The sequence below is a fragment of the Cavia porcellus genome, unplaced genomic scaffold (assembly GCF_034190915.1).
Source record: "Cavia porcellus strain 051 isolate PalLab524CR breed Dunkin Hartley unplaced genomic scaffold, mCavPor4.1 scaffold_8, whole genome shotgun sequence".
In the NCBI taxonomy this organism is placed as follows: domain Eukaryota; kingdom Metazoa; phylum Chordata; class Mammalia; order Rodentia; family Caviidae; genus Cavia; species Cavia porcellus.
Genome location: NW_026947491.1, coordinates 22462255 through 22487132, shown reverse-complemented (window position 1 = coordinate 22487132; position 24878 = coordinate 22462255). Strand labels below are relative to the sequence as shown.

Here is a 24878-nt window from a genome sequence, read left to right as displayed (position 1 = left end):
TTTGGGCACATCTGTGACCCATTTTTAGGAAGAATTCACTGAGTCCATTAAGGAAACTACAGCAGCTCTGAAAAGCCAAGAGTAAAGCCCTTAAATGCAAGCGTTCCTCAGGGGAGGTGAGACTGTCTCCTAAGGAAAGCCACTAGTCCACAATTTCCTGGGTTACAAACTATTAAGGGAGGCCAACCTTGATCTTAAGTTTGTTTCTCCCTTCCTTCTCAGCTCCGCTGAGTGGCCGTGAAGCAGGAGCCAATCAGCGACGAAGGCGGGCTGCCTGAATTACCCAATCAGATGGGGCCAAGGAGCGGGCATTTCCTGTGTCAGGGTCGCGCAGTGAGCGTTGTGAGTGCCTTGCTGAGAAGCTGCAGTTGTCTAGACCGTGTTTCTTCTCTTTATTTTTCTTGTTAAACTACTGGTATTATTGTGTGAATTCTACTTGCTGCATGGTGCACTCGAAGGATCCTTGGAAACTCTTAAGCCACGCAATGGTGACGTTGTGGGACGGAGGTGGGGATGGAATGGGGTGCGTTTGAGATGTAAATGGTGAGAAACAGCCCTGGAGATCCACAGCCTCCCTGCTGAGCTCGGGACACTGGGGCTGGCCATTTTCTGTTGCTGCATCTTCATCTGTAACTCTGCTCAGGCGCGAAGAGTTCTGGGTCTCCAGCATAGTGCTATTCGTGTTTATTTATTTATTTTTTTGAGACAGCGTCTTACTATGCACTTGTTTTGTTTTGTTTTTTGGTCTTTTTCGTTTTTATCGGTACCAAGGATTGAACTCATGACTGCCTGCTTGCAAGGCAGGCGATTATGCCGCTGAACTAAATTTCCAGCCCCACTATGCACTTTAGATTGATCCTAAACTCACTATGTAACGTAGAAATCGCAGCCTCCCAACTGCTGTAATTACAGTAATGTTACACCACACCCGGCCAACCCAGGACACACTCTTCGTCGGTCCTGGGCACAGCTTGTTCTCCAGCAGTCTGCCTAGCAGGAACTTGGGAAACAAAGGGGTTTCACGCTCAGCAGTGAAAAAATCATCATTGAAATTTCTTAAACGAGACCTCTGCTTGTTGTGGTTGCTGCACGAACAGAGCTCGTGCTCTAACAACATCTTGGAATGATTTTCTGAACCAAAAAATGTGTTGGGTTTTTAGGCGCTGTTGAGAAACAGAGATAAGGAAAAGCCTTCATTGCCTGCGCGGGAGGATTGCAGAAGATGCCCAGGACCCTGGGACAGTGGAAGCTGGGAATCTACTTCTAGGCAGTTGGACTCAGGGTGGTGACTGGATCTCGGTGTCGGGAGAGGATTGGAGGAGGATCTTTGGCGCGCCTGCGGAAGAAGAGCAGGACATTCATTTGGGTATGAGAAAGAAATAGGGAAGTTGAACTGAACATGAGGTTGGAGGCCTCCTGTTGAGTCACAGTGCTGGTGAGGCCCGCAGAGCCTCATCTTGGAAATAAGAAGTAGGATAGGTTCTTGATTTTTGGAAGTGTCCCGAGTGAGTATCACTGTAGCCATGAAACCAGAGTAAATTACAGATAAATGGAGCATAATAAAAAATACTCTGTTGTTTGGTAGTAACCTAACTCACTTGCCTCTCAGCATTTAAAACTACTGCTCTAAACTCGGGCAGTGTAACAGTTCATTAGCACACACTGTTTATAAAAGAAAGAGATTTTAGAGAAACACTGCTTATTTTGCATTTAAATTCCTGGAAACTCAGGAGCTTAGGCATGAGTGCAACTTCTTTTAGTAGGGAAGGTCTGCATTTCTTGCTAGGCAGGAAGTTCAGCCTTGTTCCTGTCAAAAGCTCAGAAACCCAAAATGTGGTGAACTTATTACTTAATGTGCCTTAATAACTTGTTCTCTTTCTGGAAAACTTGTGTAATTGCCAGTTAAGTTGTAGTCTTGCAACATACCCACCATGTGTAACTCCCTCCCTGACTCCCTGGTTGCTGTAACTGTTTGTTCTGCCTCCCTGGTTCCTGTAAAACTGAACCAAATTACCTTTTATGGAGACAAACTGATCCTAAGACCCTGACCCTTCTCCTTGTGGCTTGCTACTTTATAAACTCGCTGCAGCCCCTTGCTCCTTGCTCACTTCCCTGGGCAAGGGAAGGGTTTGGGGACAGTGTGGCTGCTGAGCTCAGCTAATAAGGCACTTTCTTCTTAATTGTTTCGGAGTCTGTCATTTTTCTGCCCGTATCAGGTCCAACGGTCTATTCTCATTTTAACCCTTACCAAAATGTCTAATGTTATAATTGTATTACAGGTGCTTCCCTTGCTAGGCACCTTACTTGTATGCTAAAAAACACAAAGTTACTGAAATAGGGGTAAATTCTCATAGTTAAGTCACCTGACAATTGAATGAATAGAACAAAAGGACTTTTTGAATAGGCAAAAGCAAATGGGTGTGAAAGGGAAATGGGAGAGGGGGTATTTGGAAAAGTGGCCAAAATCAGCATCCACAGAATTAAATTTCTCCAGAAGTCAGATTGTTCTCAGTGTGATAATGAATGAAGGATTCTCTGCTGGCTTGTTGTGAGATTAGGTCTAAAGTTACAGGCCTCAATAAAGGAGGAGAGTTTGGTGACAAAGATTTTTCTTCTGTGGCTACTTGTCAGCTTACTTAATCTTCTTTTGTTTTGTTTTTGGTATTGGGGATTGAACTCACGACCTTGAGCTTGCTACAGTCTGTTTGCCAGTATCTTACTGAGGATTTTTGCAATGATGATGGTCATTAGGACAATTGGCCTGTAATTCTCTTTCTTAGTCGGGTCCTTCTCTGGTTTGGAATGAGAGTAATACTTGCTTCCAGGAATGAATTTGGGAGTATTGTTTCCTTTCAGTTTTTTTTAGTTTGAGAAGTAACAGTGTTAGGTCTTCACTAGATTTGTTGTCAAATTTAGCAGTGAATCCATCAGGACCTGGGCTTTTCTTTGTTGACGGACTTTTAATTACATCTTTGATTTCATTTAGTGATATTGGATTATTTAGGAATTTTATATCTTCTTGACTTTGGTATTTCATGTGTATCTAGGTATCTGTTCTGTATTTTCCATCTTGTTAGAATACAAGTTTTCAAAGTAGGTATGGAAGATTTTCTGGATTGCTGCAGGGTCTGTGGTGATTTCACCATTTTCAATCCTAATCACATGGATTTGAATCCTTTCTTTCCTTTTTTTTTGATAAGGTTAGCTAAGGGTTTGTCAATTTTATTTAATCTTTCAAAGAACCAACTCTGTGATGCATTGATTCTTTGTATTTTTTTTTTTTAGTCTCCAGTGTGCTAATTTCTGCTCTGATCTTTATAATTTCCTGTTTTGTACAAGCCTTTGGTTTACCCTGCTCTTCTTTTTCTAAAAACTTGAGGTTCAACATTAAGTTGTTTATATGTGCTTGCTCTGTTTTCCTGATATGAGCATTTACTTCTATAAATTTCCCTCTTTAGACTGCTTTCATTGTGTCCCACAAGTTCCAGTATGTTGTATTCAACTATAAAAAAAAACTGTCTAATTTCTTCTTTGATTTCATCTGTGACCCATTAATTGTTCAGTAGGGTCCTATTTAATTTCTGTGTGTTGATAAAGTTCTTGTTGTTTCCTTTGGCATGGATTTTCAATTTCATTGCACTGTGGCCTGTTAGTATGCATGGATTAATATCATTTTCTTTGTTTGCTTAAGCATGTTCTATGAGCCACTATAAGGTCTATTTTGGAGAATGTGCTATATGCAGCTGAGAAGAATGTGTATTCTGATATTGTGGGGCAGACAGTCTATAGACATCTACTAAGTCCGTTTGTTCAAAAGTTTGATTTAGTTCAGATATTTCATTATTGATTTTTTTATGCCTCACTTATTTGTATGTCAAATTCTTTCTGTGTACCAGGAAAGTTTTCTGTCATGATGTCTGTGAACATGTTTTTAATGTCGTTTGTGGTATTTCCTGCTTGTTCATTGACTCCAATTAATCTTAAGTTGTTCTTCTTTGTCTCATCTAGCAGCTGCTGGATTGATTTCTCATAGTTCCTTGCTAGTTTTGAGAAGTCTTTCTTATCCTGGTTGCTAACTGCAAGGTTGTCTTCAATATCTGAGATCATGTCATCACATTGGCCCAATCTACTTTAAATACTTTCAGTGGAGTTTTTATTCCCCTGAATATGTGCCTGTATCTGCTTTATGGATTCCATTTGTTTCCTATGTTGTGCTTCCATAATTTGCTTAAACTCGTCTATTTTTTTTGTCTATGTGCTATAACATTGCTATGCATGGTGTATATTTTGGTAATCTCTGTAGCTATTTGAGAGATTATTTCTGATTTCATTTTTTCCAGAGCCTCATTCAATGCTTTGTTGTTTCCACTTCAGAGAGACTTTGGTGGGGCCTTTTGGATTGTCTCACTTCATTGCCTCCTGGGTTTGCCTTTGATGAATTGGATGTCTGGGGTTGCATCTTGTTTAAGTATCTTCTCATTTCTTTTCTTTTTTAGTTTAATGCCTGGGGTAATGCTTGTAAGTTTCCTATGGTGGGTTGCTTTCTTGGTGGTATTTAGGACCTGGAAGTGATGATTACGTCTTTGAGGTATCTTCCAGGTGTACCTGGTTTTGGGTTTTGACTCTGTTACAAGATCTTATCTCCTGGTTTGATTGAGATGAGAAGCTGTTGCTCATTTGGCCTAGTCCCTTGCTCTGTGACCCTTAGTTAATCTCAGTCATGTGTTATCTGGCCAATAGCTGTTTACAATAATTGTGTCAGTTTTGGCTGTAGCGGTACCAATAGCATCAAACAGCCTAGAAAATGTCAAACTGAACTAACCCGTAATTTGTAACTTTTAACTGTTTGAACTAGATTTATAATTATATAGCAAAATGTAAAACAAACCAGATAAGTATATGCTGTATGTAAGTCCGTATTATGTCAATTTTGCCCTCATGGTTAAAATTTAAAATGGTCTAAGGAGAAAATAGAGAAGCAGAAAAAAAGAAGGAGATTACAAGTAAGGTTGGAGGACAAAAAGGGTCCTGCCAGCTTGGGAAAGCTGGTGCAGAAGATTGGAAGAAAAGTGAGGTGGAAAAGGTAGAACAAAACAGAACAACACCCATGAAGCATACAGGAACCACTGTCACACTTATTAAAAAAAGAGAGAGAAATAAAAAAGAAACTGAATAAAAACAAACAAACAAGGAGAGGACAAATCCCCCCCCCCCAAATAAAACAAAAACCAAATAGTCCACTTCCAGGATTCTCTCTGGGTTCTCCACTCTGCTTGTGGAGACAGAGCCAGGAATCATGCTATTGTATTCCAGCAGCCCAGCTGTTGTTTTATGGCAGAGTAGTAGATAAGCTTAGCAGGCCCGCCTGAGGCAAAACTCATTGAGCTCACCACATTCCAAGTAATTTCCACAGGTCTGTGCCAGCTAGGAGCTGCTGGAGGAATCTGGCAGAAGTTCTGGGTTTTGCACTTAACTGGCCCAGCTTCAAAATGGCTCCCTGGCAGTCACTGTTCCCCGCAGAAGGACCCAGTCCTCTGCACTCACTGCCCTCTGGTGCACTCCACACCCACTGCACCCATTCACTGCTTGGCTCTCTGCAGAGGCCTCCAGGATTGCCAGCCATCACCAGCATCATGACCATGTGTTCTCAGGTTCCATCAGCTCCTCTTGCGCAGTTCGTCCAGCTTCGGAGGAAGATGCCACCTAATTTTTGGTTGAAGCTTTTGTTTTTACTCTCTCTGTGGGCTTCACTTCACACTTGAGATTCTTCCTGGGTCCACAGGACCCACTTGATTCCTTTTTGTCTTGTGAGAGTTGACCCCCCTGCTACAACCCCCTCCCCAGAGCGGGGAATGAAAGAGTTAACTCCCTAACTCCCCAGAGCGGGGAATGAAAGGGTTAACTCCCTAACTCCCCAGAGCGGGGAATGAAAGGGTTAACTCCCTAACTCCCCAGAGCGGGGAATAGAAGAGTTGACTCCCTAACTTCCCAGAGCTATCAAAACAGAGCAGTAAAGAGTGCTTCACTCCCTAAACCTTTTCCCAGGAGATAGTCAGAGCGGGGCCAAAGGGAATGTCTCTGCTAGTCATTAGCCACTTGATGTTCTGTTCTTTATAAAGATAGAGATAGGCAAAAGAATGTACTGTATAAACAGGACCAGGGAGCACCTGGCACTCTAAGGTCAACCCAAGACCCTCGGTCTCCATGGTTACTCAGCCCCAGACCCTCAAGTCAGCATTAGCCAGGTCCTGCGCCGCTCAAAATTAACCAATGCGATTTGCTTCTGTAAACTTGCTTGCCTCCTGCGTGTACCTTTAAAAACCCTGCACAAATTCCCCTCGGGGCCCCTCCGCACACGTTTGCCTGAGGGACCCCATGCGCATGGAAATAAACTTTCTTTTCCTCACCAAGAGCTGAGTCCTTGGGGTCTCTTTCCCTGCGGCGTCGGCCCTAACAGTCTTCCAGCATCTCTGAATACATTTTAATGTGTTTTTTGTCCATTATTATTTTTTTTCAGCTCATCTCAGATGCCCATTTTTAGATTGGGTGTTTGAATAACACGTTTGCATTTTGATTCTTTATATGTTCTAGATATAAATCATTTGTCTGAGGGACAAAGGATAAATTACCCCAGGCTGGCCATTGTGCTTTCTTTCTTTTTTTTTTTTTGATCTGTACCAGGGATCGAACTCATGACAGCCTGCTGGCAAGGCAGGTGCTTTTGCCGCTGAGCTAAATCCCCAGCTCTTATTGTGCTTTCACTATGCTGGTGATTGCTAATGTTTTGGAATAGCACTTGTGTGGTTTTGTGTGTGTGTGTGTGTGTCAGTGTGTGTATGTGTTTCAGACAAGGTCTCACTATGCAGTTTAGGCTGGCCTTGGGCTCACTTTGAGTCCAGGCTGGTCTTAAAGTTGCAAAGATCTTCCTGCTTCAGCCTGCCAAGTACTGGGGTCCAGGAGTATGCCACCATGCCTGGCTGAAATAGCTTTTTAATAAAGTTGAGATCCCATTTGGTGATTCTCTATACTATTTTCCATGTGGTGTTGGTTTTATTCCTAAAGTATCTCTTATACCTATGTCTTCAAGATTTCTACATACTTTCTCTCTTCTAGTAGATTTAGTGTTTTTCTTTCAATATTTAGATCTTTGATTCATTTGACTTTAGTTTAGTACATGGGGGTAGACATGGTTCTAGTTTAGTTTTTGACACATTAGAGTTTTTCTGCACTGTTCATATGAAAGAAGCTGTCTTTCTGCCAGTGAGCATGTTTTTTTTTGTTTTGTTTTGTTTTGTTTTTAAATTTTATTTAAGAGGAAAAAGAGACAAACACAAAACAAAACAAAGCGGTGTAAGGGTACACGTAATACAGAACTACAAAAAAAAAAAAAAACAACAGTAAGAAATCACCTGTTAATAGATTAAATATTATCATCTTGGAAATAGTTGCTCAAATCACAGTATCAAAGAATACAAAGTGGACATTCAAACAGAGAGACTGCAAACAGCTGTGTTCAATGATCCAAAAACATTAATATAGTCAGCTATTTAACACCCCTAAACACACTTGCTGTTATATCCATTAGAGCTCTTTTTTTTTCCCCCTCTCTTTTTTACAACAAAATTTACACATTTTGGATTTTATTACTCCTTAGTTCTTATTACTTTTTGGGGGGGGAGAGAATAAAGTCAAATATGGCAAAACAAAGCTGTCAGTCAAAACCAAGGATAGACATAGCACATGATGTAGAACAGAGTACAAGGTTATCAACGATGGTTATCAACGTTGTCTCTTGTTTCCTTAAAAACAATTGTCTATCTCATTAGATATTACAAAGTTGGACAAAACAGTAGAGAACAAGACCAATAAAACTTAGGCATTGTAAACATTACAGGACTTCCAAAGGAGACAATAGTCAAACCAGAATGGGCATCTTAGTGAATCTTATTGCCTTCAAAGTAGTTGCCTATACCCTCAAACTTGATACTATCATACAGAATGGAACAGAGTCTAATCAGTCAAAACAAGATCGTGGGAGTATTACAGGACTTCAAAACAAGTTAATAGGAAATCAGAAAGAGTTACTATTATATATCCTAATTTTAAAAATTTTTCCCCTTAATTAAAACAAACAGAAATAACTAAATAATTTTTTTAAAGAATAAGGCAGAGATTGAGATAAAACAGGACATAACAATATAACAATAGAGGTCAAAGCATGACTGTTTCAGCAACCTAGTGCTTCACCACCAAATAACCCGACTTAATAGTAGTTACCATAGTGTCTGTCTTTTTCCTTGAAATATTTGGATAAAACTTCATATACTATAGCTTCAAATATTTCCATCTCAAGAAGCCCAGAATAAAGCCTTTCTAATTAATAAGTGAAAACTTTATAAAGGCTTCAAGGCCACATAATGGGGAATCATGATTACCACATTCTTTTATATATTTGAATCATTACTTACATTAGGGAAACTATTCGGTATTCACACATGCGAGATTGATTTATTTCAGTGAGCATGTTTGACCCCTTTAACCAAGATAAGATGGCCAAATGTGTTTCTAATTATGTCTGCATCTTTTATTCACTTACAGTGATCCTCAGGTGTTTTGTTTTTTTGTAGTTCAATGTTGAATTTAATGTAGACTTGTTGTATAATTTCATGTCAGGGATTGTGTTGCCCCTGAATTTTCTTTGTTTGCCATATATGCATATGCTCTTATAGGTCTTTTCTGGTTCCAAATAAATTTTATTGATGTTTTGTCTAGTTCTGTGACATATGCAAATGGTATTCTGATAGCTATTACATTCAGTTAGTATAACAGTATGACCTTTTGGGAGTATAGTGTCTTCGTTAGGTATATCTTTCCACTGTCTGGTATCTTCTTGGATCTCTGTCTTTCACAGGACTGTAATTTTCAGTGTATACATATTTTACTTTGTTTTATTGATTCCTAAGTATTACAGTTTTTTGGTTGCTATTATAAAAGGTTAGTTTTCTTAATGTCTTCCTCAGAGAATTTGTTGTGCACAGGAATGCTATTGATTTTTGAGTATTGACTTTGTATGCAGGTATACTACTGAATTTGCTTATTAAATCTCAAGAGTTTTGGTCGAATTCTTACATTTTCTAGGTAGAGTATAATCTGTTCTGCAAATAATAATAATTTACCTTTTTCTTTCCTATTCTTATTCCTTTTATTTGTTTCTAACTACTCCTGACAATATTCCCAGAACTCTACTGAATAGAAGTTGTAATAGTCAACACTCTTGTTTCATTTCTGAATTTAGAGTGAAAGCTTTGGGGTTTTGACAGTATGATATTGGCTGCTGGTGTGTCCTAAATAGCTTTTATTTGATTAAAGACCATCTTTATCAATTTCCTGTAGGGTATTTATTTTGAATGGGTGTGGGCCTTTGTTACATGTGTTTTCTGCATCTATTGAGATGATCTTGTGATTTTTGTCCTTTGTTCTGTCGATATGGTGTATTGCATTTATTGGTTTGTACATGCTGCGTGAACCCTTCGTACCTGGAATGAATCCTGCTTGGTCATGATGTATATAATCTTGATGATTTCCTGCATTCTGTTTACCAGTATCTAGAGGATTTTTGCATCTATGATCACTAGGGAGTTAAGCCTGTGATAGTTCTCTTGTTTGGTTGAATGATTCTCTGATTTTGAAATCCAGAGAAATACTTGCTTCCAGGAATGAACTTGGAAGTAAGTATTGCTTCCATTTCTATTTCACTGAGGAGTTGGTGGAGCTGTGTCTTTATATGTTTTCTAGATTTCTTGTGGAACTCTGCTGTGTATGTATGCATTGGGTTCTGGGCTTTTCTTTGTTGTTAGGACTTTTTAATTTCAAATTCAATTTCATGATGTTGGGCTATTTAGAATGTTTATGCCTTCATTCAGCTTTGGTAGTTCATATGTATCTAGGAATCTGTCCATTCATTTGTGTTTTCCATTTTGTTAGATGGTGGGTCACCAGAACAAAGTCCTTGGCCCAGAGCCCTTCCCGAGTTTTATTAATCTCTGTGAGGGAATGGCTCAGGATGGGTGACAGAAAGAGTAGAGGGAACTACATGACTGACAGGACTACCCTGAGCTGAGCTAGGTAGGAGGTCTGAGATCACCTCTGCAATATGCAGAGGGCAAGAAATGCAGAGAGAGTAATGTGCATAGCACATTTAAAGTAGTTTCTAATAATTAGGGGTCTCTGCTTCAGTTCTGATGTACAGTCCTTTTTGTCCTAGGCAGTTATACCTTCTTTTCTGAGACTTGGTCCCTGCTGATAGCATGGAGCATGGTTCTCCATCTTACTGGGATCAGTCACATACTTGGGGATTCACTGGGTAGGGTAACACTGACCTGTCACTTTGCTTCAGAGCTTACATGTCAGCTCCTCAGCTAACCCAATGTACATTGCTTAAAGCCAATTGAAAGGACAAAGAAATAACCTAGTGAGCTTTGTACATATCAATACACGGAGAAAGGGCCAAGTTTATCTAACATGGAGGTAGTTGTTGTTCAGTTTGCTGCCCTCTGACAGTTTGCTTTCCTCCTGTTCTTAGACGTGCTGCCATTGTATGGACCTAGAATCTTCATTGGGCTAGGTGGTTGTCCCCCATGTGTCATTGAATGTGAACATGCAGTGACAGATGTGGAATCCCATCATCAGCAAAAGTAAATAGATCATAGAGTACAGAAAGTAGACACAAGCAGATCTGCAAACCTCAGGGATCCGATGGATTACTTCAAGTCAATATCATGAGAAGTACCCTGAGCTTAGAAGAGTTTTGTTTGCAGTCTGTCATCTGGGCTCCAGTCAGTCAGATAGTGTATAATCTTTGTTGTCCTTCTGGCTCAGTAGGCAGAACGTGGGCAGCCTTGCAGCAGTGAAGTAAAGTTTAGGCTGAATGAAGGGTCAGCTCAGATCTGCTGACAGAGACTACAATCCTCCTTAACAGGGAGCTAAGTTGGAGCTCACGAAGTGTTACTGAGCGACTCCCAAGCTGACTCATGCTGGCTCACTCTGTGGCTCCTACTGATGGGTTGCGTGGAAGGAGATGGCAGACCTCAGTCCCCAAGCAGGTGATTTTGCAGGATCAAATGGTAAGATACAATAGTATGTATCTGTTGCATCCATACGCTCTCATTGAAAATGACCAGAACCAGCTTTGGCAGGATTTGGGCCACACTGCATCTACACTCTCTGGTGCATGTTAGATCTGACCCTCAGGATGGGGCTGAGGCTTCTTCCAGGGACTCAGCACCCTGTCCTGTAGCAGAGAAGTGATTTTACTGTGGCCAGAGCCCTCAGTTTCCCCATTCACTGCCTGCGGTGCCACCTCCTACCGAGCTTGCAATGGGAAGGAGGGCTAAGGGAAGCTGCCTGACTTAGGTGAAGTTTCTGTGTGGGTGAGACTGGGCTGTGTTCTGTGTTGTTTTTCTCCCAGCCTCACACTGAATATTTTAGTTTATATCTACAGTGTCACTAAGGGAGGTAGTCTTGGAAGTGTGAAAACTGAATGGTTTCTGTGGGCCCTGTCTCTCACTGGATGCAGTTACAGTTGAGTTCAGCATCAGAATGTGTTCTTAGGAGGTGGAGATTATCTAATTATCCTAAATTTGTTTAAAGTTCAAATATGAGATCTTAAACATAAGTTGTACTGTCTACTCTGGGCTTCATTTTACTGATGGTCTTTTCCAAAATTTTCCGCTACTTCCACAGAATCTTAAAATCAGTAAAGTGTATTTCCAAATCACATGACATTTATCAACAGTTTAATATTGCCTATAATTAAAACCATTGTTGGGGTCCTTATTGACCATACTAAAACTCCTTTATGATATCCAAAGCATTGCAATAAATGAGTAAAGTAACAACTAAGCTTTTATAATATGTGAAAAACTTGATGATGTTTCTAATTTAAATAAGGAAGGATGAAAGTAATATCATAAAGTACAATTTTCATGAGAATGTGCCTTTTAAACTCAAATTTTTAAATCCCTTAGAGTAGGATATTTATATATACATATAATTCGTGTCTTAGAGCAGAGAGAAAAGTAGCAGTGCTCACATAATTTCTATAGTTTATTGACTGAAGACAGTGTTTTTTAAAAAGTATACACTGAATGAGGTTGGGACTTTGATGACATAGATTTTTGCATTGGGTGCCAAGTACCAAGTGCAGGCGTGTATGCGTATCAGTGGAAGGCATGAACAGATTTCCTGTGTAGGAAGGAAGGAACAGAGAGGAATTCGTGTAGTGTGGGAAAGGAGGGGATGAAGGAAGGTAGGAACATCTGCTCCAGAACCAGGGTTTTTCCCTGAGGATGTGTTCCTGGGTACTGAACCTCGGGACTTTTGACTCTGAGTGACATCCAGCCTTCCACATCTTAGGTTTTATTATTTTTGAGTTTTCAAAGTGGGTATTGCTGTGGAGGTCAGGCTGAGCTTGACACCGTGTCCTCTACCCTCAGTCTCCGAGAGTGCTTGATCACAGGTGTGGGTCACCAAGCACGATTATAGAGTGTGATCACAGTGCTTGGTTATGTTAAACAGCATCAGTTATTCATTTTAATGTCAAGAATGTTGAAAATGTTAATTGACAATGTGTTGGGGTCACTCTGAAAGACTTCCTTGGAAACATGATGCTCTACACAAGTATGTATGAATCTGAGATTAGTTCTTTGTGCGGTATAATTTTTAAGTGAAATTCTACCTAGATTCTGGAAGACAGAATCTAGGATTTGGACACCAGTCTTTAGTTGGAACACTGCCAGGACTGTGCTTTACCTTTGTGAGCAGTTTGAGAATTTTGGGTATGCTTTGATTTTGTGTACAGAATTTTTTTTTGGTAGATTTTGGTTGTGCTCAGCAAACAGTATACACTTGACTTCTAAAGAACCACTGGGGAAAGTCAAAGGTCAAACCTCAGCTGATTGCATGTGCTTGTCTCTGCTCAGTACTGAGACCTTGGGCAAGAGAGCTATTTCATCCTGTGAAGATGGCTGACTACGATGTAAAGAAGCCCAGATCTAAATTTCCTGACTTTTCCTGTTTTTCATGGTCGCTGTCTTGGTTGAGCTACCAGGACTGTGGAGGCCCTGGGAATTGGGTGTTGGCTTGGGAATATGTGTAACGTTCTGAGTGTGGGTTCCCTTATGAAGGACAGTGAAGGAGGGTTCTTCCTCAACAGCTTCCCTTCCAGTTTTACTTTGCATTCTACTTTACTTACATTTGTACTTTTAAATTACTTGTTCAAAATACAAGTTGTCGAAGAAAGCAACCCACTTGACTCCCTGGTAAGCAATTGTGGCTCGAGCAGCCATAGATGAGCCAGGGATAGAACCAGCCAGTGCCTCCTGAGATCCAGCCATGTTGGAACTTAGGACGCTGGGCAAGAAAGCAACCTGTTTGCTTCTCTGGTAAGCAGCCGCGAGCCTACCAGTGCGTGCGCTGTTAATCAAACATCCTGTCACCGTCCTCCCCCGCCCCTCCCGCTCTTAGCAACTGGGAGCAAGAGACCTGAGCATCTCTTAGGAGGATGACTGTATACAATATAGCAAATACGGGGATTTCCTTCTATCTTCTTTTTGAAGGCAAATACTTTTTTCACTGTTTTTGCTTTGTTCTGATTAATTGTATTGCTCTATTCAGTATTCTGTTTGATAGGCTTTATACTGTTCATTTTTGGTTTGATTTTGCTATACCTGACTGAATGGACAACTATTGTGACGATAATGAGAATATAGTATGGGACCTATTACTGTTATCCTGGTATTCTGCTGTGAAGTTCTGTATCAGTTTCACTGCATTGTCTTGACTGGCTTTATTCTGCCTTGTTTTGTTGTATTTTACTACCTTCAAAATTAAAAAATAAAATACAAGTTATCTCATGGAAGAAGTAAGAAATACTTTTGAAGATCTCACCATATGATTGTGGTGTTCATAGTTTAAAAGTAACTGTAATATTGATGACATGTGAAGAAACAAAGAAATATTCAGGTGTGATTATTTGCTTTTAATTTATTCTAACTGTGTATATCTACAAAATCATTGTGGAGATGAGGAAATGAGCTGTGTTTACCTGTCCTGTGTTTCTCAGATGTCATGTAAATACCCACAAAGTTACCATAGTGCAGTTTTGCAAGGTGTTTAGTCCTTAAAAATGTAATCAAGCAAAATCTTTGGTTCTCAACATTTGGAATGAATTTTTTGAGATTAATATATCCTTACTATGATGATAAAAAGTAGTTTGAATTTAGGAGCATAGCTCAGCTGCACAGTACCTGCCTGACAAGTGCAAGGTCCTGAGTTCCATTCTCCATGTCAAAACAAAACAAAACAAAACAAGAAAAGGAAAGGAAACAATAAAAGATAAAATATTATTCAAGGTTTGTGTTGACAGCCTAGTGATCATAGCATTGTTGTGAAGTTAATATTTCAGACACTTCACTGCCTTACTCCACTGCCTCTGGGTTTGTGTTATTTCAAAGTGGTTTTTGAGATTCCCAGGTGTTTTAAAATATTAGAGGTGGGTTTTTTTGCGTTAGTGTGCAACTGATAATGAACTAATCTTCTTGCTGGGATAAATATAAATGTGCAGACATTAAAATTTCAATATCTGTACAAATGTTCATATATATTGACAGTTTGCTATTTAAATATTGTGTGTCAAATTTATTCTCAAATTTCGCCAAGATTTAATATTAAAACAATATAAATATACTTAGTGTGTTGGAAACATTTCATCATTCTGTTTTGGGCAGTGGATAAGAGTTTAAATGTGGTAAACTCTCCACTTGATGCAGCCATTTTTTGTCTTATTTTACCCCTCTCATTCTTTGGCGATGTTTCCTCAGTTTACCGTGTGTGATTTTTCCATAAATAGTGTTGTCTTAGTTTCCCTTCATATAATTTTGTTGAAGTATTATAGAAGATGCACAGGGATATGTTTTGGGAATTCTTTGTCTCCTTCACAAATGCTAATGTCTGGATGAAGAAAACAGTACTTTCTCATCAACTCTATTGGTCATGAGGTTCAAGATTTTTCAGGTATACTTAATCGTGGGCCTAGAAGTGTAATAGCACAATATATTCTCTGGACATTGGAAAGAAGTTACTGGTCTGTTGATTTTAGCAAACTCTAAAGGAAAGGAGATGAGTGTGGAGAGGGTATCGGGTTCTCCCTCCTTGCATAAGTCTGACTGTGTTCTTACACACCTCAGTTTTCCTTGATTTTTCTCAGGACTTGGTGTTCTTCTATACTCACTATTTTTAGTTAGATGTGTTTTATATATTTTAGAGATTTGTGTCATTGATCTTTACTCTCTCTATGAAATCCTTGTATTTTGTATATGGCAGATATTTTAGTTTTGTTTTATTTATTTCCCATGGCTTTCATAGACTTTAATTTGTCCCACGAATTCTGCTGACTACTTGGTTCGCTGAGAAGACTTCTCTTTTCGTTATACCATCCTAAGGTTTCGAGATTATCTTTCCCTTTTCAATGTGCAATTTTTGTAGATAAAATAGAAAATATGCCATCTGTATATCCAAATGCATATCTGTTTGTCTCTGAACATAAATGAAATATATGTGATTTCTTTCACATATTTTTATCACGAACTGAAGCACGAGTCACTGTTGTGTGTACAATGGAACCATAGAGTGCTGCCTTTTTTTCCTGAGATCCGTTTGTCATTCTCTGCATGAGTCACAATCTGTAACAAAGGTGTAACATGAATGTGTTTTATGTTAAGTGCGGTTTGCAGGTATCACCTTGCTCATGAGGTGGTGAAAGCTGTCATTCTTCTGTTACACTATACAGTTGTCATTTTTTGAACAGAGCAAAGGAGTGACTTGTAAGTGGCACAGTTTATTTCAGGTTGCCTTTAGTGGGGTTTGTCTCTCTCAGTGTCTCACTTTAAATCTTGACTGGCCTTGAATTTACCGCCAATCTGGAGCAGAACTTTGAACTCCTGGCAGTCATCAAACTCATGGAAATCCTTGCATAGTAGGCACCTAAGTGCTGGCAGTGCAGGCAGTTATCATCATACCTGGCAGTTTTCCTTTGTAATTAGTGCCTATTCACTTTGTGATTTTAATGTGTTTCATATGTATTTCATTCATTCATTCATTCATTTTAATGTATTTCATATATATTCTATATATGCTTTCCCTCATTAATTCAGACAGTGGTAGGGTTTCTTTTGTGTGATTGCAGTGTGATCATTGGCACCTATGCTATAAGTTAATAAGCTACTTAAATCCTATTTTATTATCCATATACTTGCTCTAAGAATACTGGGTTTTCCATTGATTTTTTTTTTGTCTTTTTCCTTTTTATTGGTACCGGGGATCGAACTCACAACTGCCTGCTTTTAAGGCAGGCGCTTATGCCACTGAGCTAAATCCCCAGCCCCCTATTGATATTTTAATATTAGTCATAAACCTTCTTTCTTTTCTTACTGCTGCATACTGATAACATTCATCTTGGGATTTTGTACCTGTGCATGGTGTATTTTGCGGCTTCCTTTTCGTCTACCCTCCTTGCTTCCCTTCAGACTTTCTTCCCCTCTTTATTTAGAAAAGTGTTTCTTATTTGTCTTTCTAAGCGTTTTTACTTGATCCTTCTTTCTTTCCCCTAAACCCCATTGTTCCTCTGTTTACATATTTTGTCAGGCACCTCAGAACACACACTTTGAAGGTACATTTCTTCTCACTATTCCCGTTCTTAGTCTCTCCACAAAAGAATTAAAAGCATCACCCCACAGTGATACATATATATACATTCATGTTTACATGGGCAAGTTTGAAATAGATAAATCTTGAAAGTAGCCCACATAATCAAATGTTGAATGGATGAAGAAGATATGGTTTTTTTTTTTAAAGAACGGAGGACTACCGTGCCATAAAGAAGGATAATTTGAGAAATTGCTTGCTAAATAGTTGTACTTTTAGACAACAGTATCAAGTAAAGTGGACACAGAGGAGTAAATATCACTTGGTTTGTCTGATATGAAAACCGAAAGAGTAAATAATAAAACCAGGTGTGTTGGTGCACACCTATAATCCCAGCACTCAAAAGGCTGAAGCAGAAAGATTGTTGCAGGTTAAAGACAAGCCTGGATACACTAAATTAGTTCAAGACCAGCTCAAACTGTATAAAGAGGACCCTGTCTCAAAACATACACACATAAATAAGGAATGAAATGTGTGTATGTTGTACCATGACTAACTTTTACCAAAAAAAAAAAAAAATTCAGTTTTCCAAAATGCTGCGTATGTATAAGAAAGAATGTTTCGATTATATGAAAAATCGTATTTGAAAAGAGATGTAATCTATTGTCTGTCTGCATTAGACATTTTTTTGCCTCCTTGTTTTGGAAATTGTGATTTGGAGGCTACTATGATGAGCTTCACTTTCAAAACAGTCCTCAACTACAACTTCGTAACTCTATCCGGCATCAAGTACTTCGTTTTGCTGGGGCTGTAGCAGAGAGAAGTAACCTAGACATGGAGTTTTTATTTGAAGGAACAAATGTAATTCAGCTTTTACAAAAAGAGTTTAAGTTCTCAGGGTATGTGTGCGAACCTTCCTCAGGAAATATGTGTGTGATTCTTTAGGAGGCAGTGACCTTGGAGGATGTAACCGTGAACTTCACCAAGGAGGAGTGGGCTCTGCTGAATCCATCCCAAAGGAAGCTCTACAGAGATGTGATGAGGGAAACATTGATGAATATGAATGCTCTAGGTAAGGATGACATCATCTTCTCATATACTCAGTGGAGAACTGTGGTTCATCCAGATGTGTACAGATTCATTAAATAGAACAGGAAAACATTTTGAACAATACCTCAGTCCTGTTAACATTATACAATGAATCTTAACTGCTAGCCGCTAATTTTTATATAATGATATAGTGACTGTATTTCTTTGGCTACAATTCAGGAAGGACTTGGGAAAACCAGCAAATGGAAGAGGAATACAGAAATTGTTCAAAAAAGCTGAGGTAATTGGCTTTTGTAAGGAAAAGCAGTACTTCTCAAGAGGGTATGTGATCAGATATTCCAAGAATCTTTACAAATAAGTTATATTTATATTTATTTAATATCATATATGTTACTTATACACATATAGGTTGATTATGTATAATCTGATCATTGAATACAAAGATATTCCATATTAGGAAACTAAATCAGTAGTGACATGTAACAAGAGACAGTACCTCATACATTGGTATAAAAACATTCTTTCATGACCAACATCATGAATTATGAAGTTGCATTTAGGTATTATGTAGACATATATGAGAAGAATAAATCTTAACTTTGGCAGGAATGAATATATATATATATAATCAGATATACATTATGTAAAGAATTGCTTACCTGGAAGCAGTGTTCCAAATGCACACGAATGCTAGTGTATTAATAGATGCTGGAAACATCTGCCAGAGGATTGTGATCCTTCGTGTTTTAAAATTCTTACAAACACCCTTATGCATTATTGGTAGGAATATAAAACAGAATGATTTTTATATTCAGTATATACCTATCAAAAAATAAAACTGAAAGTGCATTAAATCCATTCAAAACTCCCTGTGCATATTCTGAAAGCATTTCAATGTATGGGATCTTAATTATACATACATACATACATACAAACTTATGCTCAAAGCAGGATCTACTTTGGGTATTCACAGTAGGTGACTTCTGGAAATAATTCACAATATATAAACTGGTAAGAATCTAGATGCCTGTAACTGTGTTCTTCGGAAGTGAGGAGGTGGTATAGGCTCAACATTGTTTTGCCTTCTTATATTCTGAGCAGGGTGACTGCATGAAGTTCACCCTGATATCAGATGAGTGATCAATGAAAATTTCTCTCAAAATAATAAGTGAAAAAGCTAAAAATGTATTTTATTTCAGACTCTCCTTTGTTTCTCAGCACTAAAGAAATATATAATGCTATATGTATTCACTGAAACAAGAAACATAACTTATAGCAAAAAACAAAAGAGAGAGACTCCACCTCACAATGTTAAATGCAAGAAATTAGACATACAAAGTAAATTATCAAGTGTTTCTTGGTATATGAATTAGGAAAACATACATTTGGGAGCAAAATTAAGAAATAAAAGCAGGGGAGAATGTTGGGGGAAGGCCCCCAAAATGATCAATATGTTATACACATATGAATCAATGACTTAAGTGAAACCTGATCTTATTTATTGCAAAGCCACAGCAATTAGAAATTCCCAATGAACATCATCCTTTGGGAAGTGTGCATTGCAGAGACATCCTGCAGAGATTTCAGCTAGTTTTTCCTGAAAATTTCTTAGCAGAAACAAACCAGAACTTGTGCTGCTAAATTATTGAATAGAGAGATTTTTATCGTGATTAATGTTTTGTTTCTTTACAGACATAAAGAGGTAGCAACATGGTATCAATGCAAAACTTCCAGTGAACATAAAAACATATACCTTTAGACTTCAGAAGTGAATGTGGACATGAATCAATCTGCTTTAGAGCCAGCCCGAAGTCTCGTTTGTGGAGAGCCCTTTCTTGGGCACTTACCATTACATGTGCCCATCTTAACCTCATCCTGGAGAGAAACTACATGAGAATGTGGGGTTTGATGAGAAGCTGAGTAAATGTAATGAACATGGAAAACCATGCAGTGATTTCCAGTCCTTTCAGAAGCCTGCAAGTACAAAGAATGGAGAGAAACTCTATCAACATGAGTAATGCATGAAGTCCTACTCTGAATTTAGTGAAAGAGCTCACTTTGAAGAGAAGACCATTGTTGATCAGGAAAATGTGAAGGCCTCCAGCACCCCCAGTGGTCTTCTAATCGCTGAAAGAATTCAGGCTGGGAAGAAACCATATGATAGCAAGCAATATAAAAATTTATTCCAGACTCAAAAGTGTAAAATTCTTGAAAGGATTCACATGGAAGAGAAATGTTATGTGTGCAAGCAGTGTGGGAAGACATTCACTACCCACAAATCTTGTCAACCACATGAAAGAAATCACACAGGGGTAAAACCTTATATGTGCAAGCACTGTGGGAAAGCATTCAGTACAAAGTCTTGTTGCAAAGTGCATGAAAAAACTCACAGTGAGGAGAAACTTTATGTGTGCAAGCAATGTGGAAAAGCATTCACTACACAAAAGTATTGTCAAAGACATGAAAGAACTCACACAGGCAAGAAACCTTATCTGTGCAAGCAATGTGAGAAGGCATTCACTACACATTATTGTCAACGACATGAAAGAAGTCACACTGGAGTGAAACCTTACATGTGCAAGCATTTTGGAAAGGCATACACTACACATGATAGTTGTCAAAAACATGAAAGAATTCACACTGGGGAGAAACTTTATATGTGTACACAATGTGGGAAGACATTCACTACACAGCGGTATTGTCAAGAGCATGAAAGAAATTGCCCTGGGGAAAAATATGTGTGTAAGCAATGTGGGAAAGCATTCCATTCAGACTGTCATTGTCAGGTACATGAAAGAACTCACAGTAGGGTGAAACCTTATGTGTGCCAGCCCTGTGGAAAAGCATCCAGTACAAAGTCTCATTTTAAAGGGCATGAAGAAACTCAGTGAGGAGAAACCTTATGTGTGCAAGCAATGTGGAAGAGCATTCACTATTAGGAAAGCTTACAAAAGACATGAAAAAACTCATACACAGAAGAAACCTTATGTATGCAAGAAATGTGGAAAGGCACTCATTAAAAACAGTAGTTGTCAAAAGCCTGAAAGAACTCACACTGGGGAGAAACCTTATGTGTGCATGCACTGTGGGAAGGCATTTAGTACACACTGGTATTATGAAATGCATGAAAGAATTAACATAGGGGAGAAACCTTTTGTGTACAAGCAATGTGGGAAAGAATTCGCTACACACCAGATTTGTGAAGTACATGAAAGAACTCACACTGGGGAAAAACCTTATGTGTGAATGTAGTGTGGAAATGTATTCACTAAACACCAATCTTGTCAAATAAATGAAGTCACATAGACAAGAAACCGCATGCATATCAGTCATTGGGAAAAAGATTTGCTAGTAATTTCTCATTTTGTATACATAGATTTCATTCTGAAGAGGAACCCTACATATATCAACACTATAGGGGAAGAATTTAGTGAGCACATTTTTTATCAACTGCATGAAAGTCACTGGAGTATGATCCTATACTTTTAAGGCTATTTTGAAAAAGTGGTAAAAATTCCTCGTGTAGTGGAGACCTGTATACATTTAAATAAAAATTGGATGTCAGTATTTCTTCATGAATATTTCAGAAAATATACTCTGAGATGGAGATCTTTTGAAAAGCCAAACTCTGTATCTGTAGTCTTTACCAGAAACAATGTTTTTTTTTTTTTCTCTGTCTTTTTCATTTTTATCAGTACCGAGGATCGAACTCACGACCACCTGCTTGCAAGGCAGGTGCTTATGCTGCTGAGCTAAATCCCCAGCCCCTCAGAAACAATGTTGACATATATTTTTGTGTAAGCCAATAGTTGAATTTAGCATATAGTATTTTCTGATGAGATAAGATGAAATGACATGTATTTCTATCTTACAAATAGGGTTAGTATTTGTTTTTTTACAATGGTGAGGGACAGTCCAATAAATTTTACGAATAATTTTTAAGTGAGATTTTCTGATCCGGCCCGCGGATCAATCCGTGGGGTGTACCTGGAGGGGGAACGGGGATTAAAATAAAAACATGGGGGAGACAGAGACTGAGGCAAGTTGAGAGAGTCCAATCAAGCCCCGTTTTATTCCGGAAGTGATTACATCTTTTATAGGCCAAGGGTGGGCTGGTGGGACAGGAAGAGGCTATGGGGATGAATACAACAAGGTCATCGTCACATCCAGGTATGTGACGTAAGCAGGAGAGGATTATGGTTAATGTAGGCAGACGCATTGTGCCCATAGGAGAGAGAGAGGCAGGGAGGCAGCAATGGGGCTGTCGTGCGGCTCCCTACAATTTCCTACCAGCTTTAATTTTAATTTCCCTGGTGTGTATACCTCATATTCTATATATAAAAGATAACTGATTGTTGATATATATGTAAATGAATACATATTTAGAGATGTAAGCATTTTTTTTTTATTGGTGCTGTTGGTCAAACTCATGATGTGCTTTTGAGGCAGGTGCTTGTGCTGCTGAGCTAAATCCCCATGCCCCTAAGCATATGTTTAAAGTTCATTTTTTTACACAGAACTTGTGAATCACCAAATGTTGTATTTTTCATGTCCTAACTAGATACCTACTTATATCCCAACACAATTATGTAAAGCACATCATTTCACCTATTTTGCTTTCATGTTCAAATCAGTATCTTGATTTATAGAAAATGTTTTCTTACCATCAGTATCTTACATTTCATGCTTATATTGTTATAACTTGAATTTGGTAGTTATTTTACCACAATTTATACAGCAGATGATTCTGCTCTGCATTTCTTTTTTTTTTTTTTTTTTTTTTAATCGGTACCGGGGATCGAACTCATGACTGCCTGCTTGCAAGGCAGGCGCTTATGCCACTGAGCTAAATCCCCAGCCCCACTGCTCTGCATTTCTGATTGAAACTACATGAACTGCACCCTGTGTAATAAAGGATAGTATATTCCTAGAGAACCAGTTTTAATGTGAGATATTCCATTATATAAGCATGTACAAGACTGTCTTGCAATGCCAGCACACACACTCAGATGTGGAACAGTGCAAACAGTCTGTCTGTGCATTGGATATCCAGACAGTCCAGTTCTGGTCCTCGAGCCCACTATTGTGCCCCCTTGAATCTGTCAGAACCAAAGTGTCCGTGCCAGAAGACTGAATGGTCTGCCCTATAGGCTGAAAAGTCAGTGCTGGAAGCCAGGAAATGGCTTCCATTGTGACAGTAAATAGTGGAGTTCCTCCACAAAAACACATGGGAGGCCTTTCTTTGTTTTTTCTTTTTTCTTTTTAATCGGTACTGGGGATCGAACTCACAACCACGCATTTGCAAGGCAGATGCTTATGCCGCTGAGCTAAATCCCCAGCCCTTTATTGATTTTTATGACATCCTTTCCACCTTCTTTTCTAGGGTAGGTATTCCCCATCCATCATTTGCTGGACAAACTCAGTTGGGCACCTAGTACTCATTTAACAGCCACTATCCACACCCCGAAACAAACACAGCTACACACATTTCTTTAAACAATAGTCCAGATACAAAGCTGATTTTATAATTATACCTAACATGACTGTTCTGCCTACAAAAGGAAATGTATAACTCCTCTACCCAGAATAGAAGTTTTTTGTTTATAATCCTTCTAGCATTTCATAATTTGAACACTATACCTGGTTTAATAAGACATAACCAGTATTAAGATTGTCCACATACTCCATTGGAAGATGTTAGGAAAGAACTATTACAGTCCTTATTTCTGTAGCTGATCTTGGTGCCATAACTTGTATTTAGAACTGCTTGTAAGACCTGTTCTGCATTCCCTGTCTTTGAAAAACAACTCAGTTGGTCTTGGTCCTTTCCCTGATATGGGAAGCCTTACTTTCATTCCTTAAGTTTCTTATCCTTATGACATTCTGCCTGGATTCGGTAGTTAATAACAGCATTTGATTTTAAACTTAATAACTTTAATAATAGCATAGCAATACAAAGAACACCCTACAATCTCCTGCTCTCCAAGTGTAGTTTCTTTTCTACATTTGGAGTAACAGTCTAACTTTCCTTGAGAGTCTGGGTCAGCCACCTCTGTAAGCACTGTTAACTCCTTTTTTAGTTTGTTTCCTCAGAGTCAGGTCAAAATGACCAGGGGGAAAGTGTTCCAATTCACAGGTATTGCTGTTTCCTGTTGCAAATCATCTCCCCACCCCCATTTAACTTAAGACTTTGTTGTAAGCCATGACAGCGTACAGTCATGAGAACAAGGTGAAAAATTTTACTAACAAGACCACTCTGAGTAACTGTGTTGTACCATCCTTACTTCCACCCCTTTATTCCTTGAACCACAGATCCTGGCTTTGAGAGACACGGTACCTTATCGTGGATGCCTACTGACAGGCTAAACACAGCTTTTGATGACTGTTGCCCATCCCTGGAAACTATTGCTACCTAATGAGTGCTGCAAATGTGACTTTAAAGACCATTCCAACTTTCAATTAATCCTGCTGCTTCTGGATGCTGAGGAGTGTGATAAGACCATTGAATTCCATGAGAATGAGGTCTGTCACCTCACTTCTTTGAGGGTCAAGTATATTCCCTGTCAAATCAATGCTGTATAGAATTCCAGAATTGTGGAAAAGGCACTATGTGAATCCATGAATGGGAGTTTTGCAAGAAGCACAACATGTAAGAAAGGTAAAATTATATCCTGTAAAAGTATTCAAGGAAAGATAAAGCACATCCCTTCATGACGGAAGTAATTCAATATCATCAAGCTGCTCACCACAGGTTGAATGCTGATCACGTTAGGGAATAATGTCATAGAAAAAGGTGATCTATGCTGCTGGCACATGGGCCTACAGCAGGGACTATAATGAGAACAGCCTTAGTGAGTCAGAGTCCATGTCACTGAGCACAGATAACCTCCATTCCTGTCAACATGCCCACTCTTCTCTGAGCCCATTGGGCACTGAGAGGGGCAAGTTGGAGAGACAAGTTGACTATAATGTACAGAACTGATCACCTTGTTCAACTGATTGTGAAAATCCTCTTCTGCTGAGACTACATTTTGGTGAGCATTTATATGACATACAGATATATTTACATCCTTCATCCCTAGATGTCTGAATAATTTTCCACTTAGTTCCTCCACTTTTCTGAACAC

General features: G+C 38.9%; 1 long non-coding RNA gene across 4 annotated transcripts; it reads left to right on the top strand.

The window, feature by feature from the left end:
• The first annotated feature begins 310 nt into the window (after positions 1-310).
• On the top strand, positions 311-21593 carry LOC134477133 (uncharacterized). 4 transcript variants are annotated; one of them, XR_010049043.1, is made up of 5 exons: positions 311-488; positions 1161-1366; positions 17647-17773; positions 17971-18072; positions 19444-21592. It is a non-coding gene; the product is annotated as an uncharacterized LOC134477133 (long non-coding RNA). The 4 variants fall into 4 exon arrangements; XR_010049044.1 differs by having other exon boundaries at positions 311-1366; positions 17971-18031; positions 19444-21593; XR_010049042.1 differs by having other exon boundaries at positions 311-1366; positions 19444-21593.
• The last annotated feature ends 3285 nt before the right edge of the window (positions 21594-24878 follow it).